Source organism: Lemur catta, chromosome 16 (assembly GCF_020740605.2).
Source record: "Lemur catta isolate mLemCat1 chromosome 16, mLemCat1.pri, whole genome shotgun sequence".
In the NCBI taxonomy this organism is placed as follows: Eukaryota; Metazoa; Chordata; class Mammalia; order Primates; family Lemuridae; genus Lemur; species Lemur catta.
The window spans coordinates 2710197-2716196 of record NC_059143.1 but is presented as its reverse complement, the minus strand read 5'-3'; the positions used below and the strand labels follow the sequence as shown (position 1 = coordinate 2716196).

Sequence of the window (6000 nt, the reverse complement as noted above, 5' to 3'; positions counted from 1 at the left end):
CCAGGCCCAGGGGCCCAGCTAAGGCTTCTGTGAGCTGTCACACTGCTGCTCGCGCAGTGAGCTTGCATCACTCATCTACACGCGCACCAAATGCCCACTATTGCTTTTCCTTTTGTCCCTTCCCCAGTCCAGCCTCCTGGGGTCTTTCCTACAGCACCTGTGTAGATCGTATTGGTTAAAGTTACTCCAGGTCTGCAGCGTGCTGTGGTCTGTCCTTGGAGCTGAGGGAACTGGCAGGTTTCCTCCCGAGGACAGTGAGAGGACTGTCTTGAGGCAGAGGAAGGGCCTCCTGCAGCCTGGCCTTCACCAATCCCGCCCCACAGAGGTCTTTAACTGACATGGTTTTCAGTTGCAGGAGTAATAACACTTTATTTTTAAAAATTTTTGAGTAATTTACTTGAGAAGAGAAATAAAATTTTAAAACCACCACCCGACTACTCTTCCAGCACAACAATAGTCTGTTGACCACTGGTAGACCTGCTCCCTCATTTTAATGCTAAACGTCATGCCCCAGGGTGGAGGTTTAACATGCTAATGAGACATGTGATGTATGAAGAAGCATGATCGCCAGATGTGCAGCTGCCCACAAAAATCTGCTCCCACATGCTGTGATTTCAATGCTGGTGCTAAACTTCTCTCTCCACGATCAGACAAGATCAGGCGTGCTCGGGGCAGTGTGAGTATAGATAGCTTCCTCTCTCTCTCCCTTTTAACATTCCCTAGCCCTTTGGAAAGCCTGTCTGGTTGCGTCTTAACCAGGCCTGCTTCCCTTTTGTTTGAGCAAAAGCCCCGAATAAAGCCTTGCCTGCCTAAGTCTTGCCGGTCTCGTGCCAATGTCTATTGACTTGGGGTCCAAGAACCAGAAGTCCGGCATCAGTTCCACCCCCCAACACCCACTGGCCCTCCAGGCTGGGACGGGGCAGCCACCCGGCCCCTGGGCAGCGCCTGCAGCTCTCCCTGAGGGCCTCACGGCCTCGGGCCTCTGCCTCGCAGCTCGACCTGGAGCCCGACTGCTCCCAGTGCGCTTCAGGGACCCTCCTGTCCTCCCCCTCTCCGCTGGGAGGTTTTAAGCTGTTCCGCCTGACCCTGGTCGCTCCTAGCACCTTCCACTTTCACAGCCGTTTCCCTTCTCTGCCTCTTCTCCCCGGTCCTTCCCCAAATAGTCTTTTCTGCATTTCTGACACTCCAGCTACAGACTGGCCTCCACCGGGCCTTGCTTGTCAGTCTCCGTCTGTCTCTGAGGGACAGCAGCTCCTCTGCTGGCACAGCCTGTGGGGCGCAGAGCCACGGCCACCCCTCCCACACCCCTGCACCCGCCCCCGCCCCATGCGGCCTTAAGATCCCCCTCAGGAGGCTGTAAGAGCTGCAAGAACAGGTTGACCAGGACAAGGGCGCAGAGGAAGATGGAGGAGGCTCCCCCCAAGGGGGGCATTTGGGCAGAGGCCAGTGAAGAGGGTGAAGGAACAAGCCGTGCGTCCTGGAGGAGACGCACATTTCAAGCGACCCAAAGAGAAAATGCACGTGCTCTGTGCAGGGCGTGCCTGGCTGGGGCAGGGTGACTGCGGGAAGGGCTGCCCTGGCTGAGAGCTCGACCAGACTCAGCGGGAGGTTGGCACTGTCATCGGTCTGATCCCGTGGAGCAACAAACGGTGGATGAGCTGTGCAGCAAGGTAGTGGACAGCTTAAGGACGCTGAATCCTTCACGGCTCTCAAGCATTCCCTTGCTTCTGAAAATCCACGTAAGTATTTGCTTTCAGGTATACTCTTTTTGAATAAAGGCCTGAACATTGACAGACCTCATGCCCCCTCTGCCAATGCAGCGGAAAACTAAAGACAGACCTAGGTTTGATTCTCAGCTCTGCCGCATATTAACTATGATTTATGGCATGTCCCTTACCCTCCCTCGGCCCCACTTACTTATTTGTCCAATGAAGTGTGATAATATTGGTTTGAAGACGGAATAAGAAATTGCATGTGAAATTCTACAGTGCCTGGGATGTGACAGGTGTGTGCAGTGTGGTCAGACTTACAATTAACCTTATATCTTCATTGCGAATCCAGAGACCTTTTACGAGTGGCACACTGGTGACCGGCGTGTGAGTCCATTCCGCACTGCTGTAAAGGAAGCCCCGAGGCCCGGTCATTCACGGAGAAAAGAGGTTTGCGTGGCTCCTGGTTCTGCAGGCTGCGTGAGAAGCCAGGCCCGGGCGCGAGGCAAAGAGGGCGCGGGCGTGTCACGTGGCAAGGGCAGGCGCGCGCCAGAAAGAGAGTGGGGGGAGGGGGGCAGGGGGAGGGGGAGGGGAGGGGGAGGGGGAGGGGAGGGCAGGGGCTGGCTCTTTCCAACAACCAGCTCTCGCGTGAACTGAGAGAGCCGGAACCTCTCATTATCGCAGACGGGGCACCCAGCCGCTCGCGTGGGGTCTGCCCCGCGACCCGACGCCTCCGGCAGGCCCACCTCTGACGCCGGGGTCAGATTTCAGCATGAGAGGCGGAGGGGACCGGGCCGGCACGTACATGGATCTTCTTCACCTCCCTGGTACAGTAAGAAGCCGCATCTGGTCTTTATTCCTCTCCGTTCACTTTCTCTTTCCTGGATGGCTCCCTTCTCCTGCCCTTTATCTGCCTCTGCTGTTGTCGCTGCTGGTCGCTCTCCAAAGCCGAGTCTGGCCCAGTGTGGCCCGTGCCAAATGTCAGTCGCCATCTGCGGAGCGCCCGCCCGGCCCGACCGTGGCTGCGGCAGCGTCCTGCCCAAGGGCAGTTCAGAGCTCATTCCGGAGCTGATTTCCCTGTCTGCCGCCTGTACCTTGTCATCGTTCCCCAGGAAGAAAACGTTCACACTGCATTTCTTTCCAAGACCTTCGCTAAACCTTTATTCTTTTAAAACCTGAAAACCCTTCAGCAGATTGAGCATTTAGTCATTTTACAAGTCTTTTCTTAGGTGGACTTATGTAACTTGATGCTTTGTACCTTGGCAAATCAGTTATTAAAATTACAGCGCAAAAAAAAAAAAAAGAATTGAAATCAACATCAAGTATTTTCTGTGACCACAATGGAATAAAACTAGAAATCAAGCCAAGTGTGGTGGCACCTGTAGTCCCAGCTACTCAGGAGGCTGAGGCAGAAGGACTGTTTGAGCCCAGGAGTTTGAGGTTGCTGTGAGCTAGGTTGACACCAGGGCACTCTAGCCCGGACAAAAAGAGGGAGACTCTGTCTCAAAAAAAAAAAAAAAAAAAAAAAATTAAAAAAAATTATGAGATAGATATTCAATGTAAAGATCACTTCCAGATCTTTTCCAATTGGAATTAAATTAAAGAGAGAATAGAGAGGGAGGAGGAGAGAAAAAGAAAAGGACACACTGGTATCTTAACTTTTAAAAATCTTGAAAGCATATTTGTCATAGAAACTTTTATGGCTTATCAAATGAAAATTTGTCATCTTTTCAAATGAACAGAAGAAGGTGAAGATAACTGACTTTTTAAACTTTAGGTGGAAATTGGCAGGCAGTGAAAAAGATGATAAAGTATTAGAACAAATATTCCATTAGAAAACAGTTGGCTAGTTTGGTATTCAGGCCATTCTGCTTAGCAGATTTCCGTGTCCTTTACAGAAATTCATGTAGATTCCTTAGTATAGTTGTCTTCGTCTGTTCTTGCTGCCATAACAAGGTACCTAAGACTGAGTAATTTATAGACAACTGAAATTTCTTTCTTTCAGTCTGGAGCCTGGAAAGTCCAAGATCAAGTTGCTGGAAGGCTCAGTGTCTGGTGAGGGCTTGCACCTTCTTGCTGCATCATCACATGATGGAAGGTGGAAGGGCGAAAGGGCCTAGATAGTTCCTCCAGGTTTTTATTTTTATTTATTTTTTTTAATGCTTGAAATTTAGCTTTTAATCATCTCAATCTCTTTTTTTTTAATTTCAGAATATTACAGGAGTACAAATGTTTTGGTTAAACGGATTGCTTTTGTGCTGCTTGATTCAAAGTTATAAGTGTGCCCGAGATAGTGTACATTGTACCCATTAGGTGTGATTTCACCCATCCCCTCCTCCCCTCCCACCTGCATGATTTCCACTTAATTTTACTTCCATCTGTGCACATGAGTGCTGATTGGTTAGTTCCAATTTAATAGTGAGTACATGTGGTGTTTGTTTTTCCATTCCTTAGATATTTCACTTAGGAGAATGGTCTCCAGTGCCATCCAGATTGTTGCAAAATGTATTAATTCATTTTTTATGGCTGAGTAGGACTCCATGGTATACCACATTTTATTAATCCACTCATGAACTGATGATGGGCACTTGCGTTGATTCCATATCTTTGCGATTGTGAATTGTGCTGCAATAAACATTCTATTCTGAAGACTGAGTCTAGGCCTACTAATAAGGGCAAATTTTTTTTTTTTTTTTTTGAGACAAAGTCTCACACTGTTGCTTGGGCTAGAGTGCCGTGGCATCAGCCTAGCTCACAGCAACCTCAAACTCCTGGGCTCAAGTGATCCTTCTGCCTCAGCCTCCCGAGTAGCTGGGACTACAGGCATGCACCACCATGACCGGCTAATTTTTTCTATATATTTTTAGTTGTCCAGATAATTTCTTTCTATTTTTAGTAGACATGGGTCTCACTCTTGCTCAGGCTGATCTCGAACTCCTCACCGTGAGCAATCCTCCCGCCTCGGCCTCCCAGAGTGCTAGATTACAGGAGTGAGCCATTGTGCCCGCCCGACAAAGATGTTTTATAAAGAATTTAATGGATTGTTTACCTCTTGCCCCTAATCCCCCTAAAACAACCAAAACCAAAACAAACCACCAAAAACAACCCCACCAAACTACCAATTTGGTTCAGACTAGTTTGAGAAACTTAAAACAAAATTCTCAAAACTGAATCTCTAGTTAGCTGGGCATGGTGGCGCATGCCTCCCAGCTACTTGGGAGGCTGAGGCAGGAGGATCGCTTGAGTCCAGGAGTCTGAGGTTGCTGTGAGCTAGGCTGACGCCACGGCACTCTAGCCCAGGCAACAGAGAGAGAGACTCTGTCTCAAAAAAAAAAAAACAAACAATCTCTCCAGCTATTCCCCCCCTGCAATTGTAGAATATAACTCTGTTTAACAATTTATGCAACTTATTTCTATTACTATAGCTTTCTGGCTCATGTTCCCAATCCTAATACTAACAGAAAACCTTGGTGACATAAATATGTATTTTATCCTAGCAGTTTACCATCTCACTGTGCATAGATTTTTCTCTAGCAAATGAAGAGCCACAATTGTACTATAATAATTTTTTGAAGAAGAGTTGTAATAATTTTAAAATATGGTCTGCAAACTAACCCAGGTTGGGAATATTGACTTCAAGAACACTTTCAATGATACCTACAAAAAACAAAATTTGGGATCTTTAGAAGGTACTGTTTATAGCAAGACTAATTGATTAGCAACTCAGAATGAAATTGTTTCATCTATATGAAAAACAAGCTTACTTTTTGCTTAGCAGTTAGTCAAGGTCACAATAAAATCATTGTTACGTAAAAAAAAAAAGCAGCTGGCTAAAGCTGGCCGATGATCACTGTCTTCATGGATAGGAAGACTGGATTTAAGAGCCTTAATCTGAAAGAGAAAACATTTATTCTAGACAACCAAATTCTGAAATTAAGACCTAGTTAAAATAGTATCTCTAAATCTGCACTGTCCAATACTGTAGGCAATAGCCACATGTGGCTATTTACATTTACATTAATTAAACTTAAATAATTTATCTGCAAAAGACATGGCTTAGATTCAAAGACACAGTAGGTTGAAATAAAAGGGTAGGAAAAGACGTACCATGCAAAGAATAACCAAAAGAGACCTAGATATAGGTGGCTATATGAATATCAGACAGAATAGACTCTAAGTAATATTAGAGAAAAAGAGGAACATAAAAAATCATAATGATAAAAGAATCAACATATTTGGAAGATATAACAATTGTAAATGCACGTGAACTTAACAGAACCCCCAATACTTC

The 6000-nt window shown here is 46.6% G+C and overlaps 1 long non-coding RNA gene across 1 annotated transcript in view; it reads left to right on the top strand.

Annotated features, from left to right (window-relative positions):
• The first annotated feature begins 2377 nt into the window (after nt 1-2377).
• LOC123621832 overlaps nt 2378-6000 on the top strand; it is a 29539-nt gene continuing 25916 nt past the window's right edge. Inside the window, exon 1 of the long non-coding RNA XR_006729277.1 lies at nt 2378-2536. This is a non-coding gene — a long non-coding RNA (uncharacterized LOC123621832). The remainder of the gene's footprint in view (nt 2537-6000) is intronic.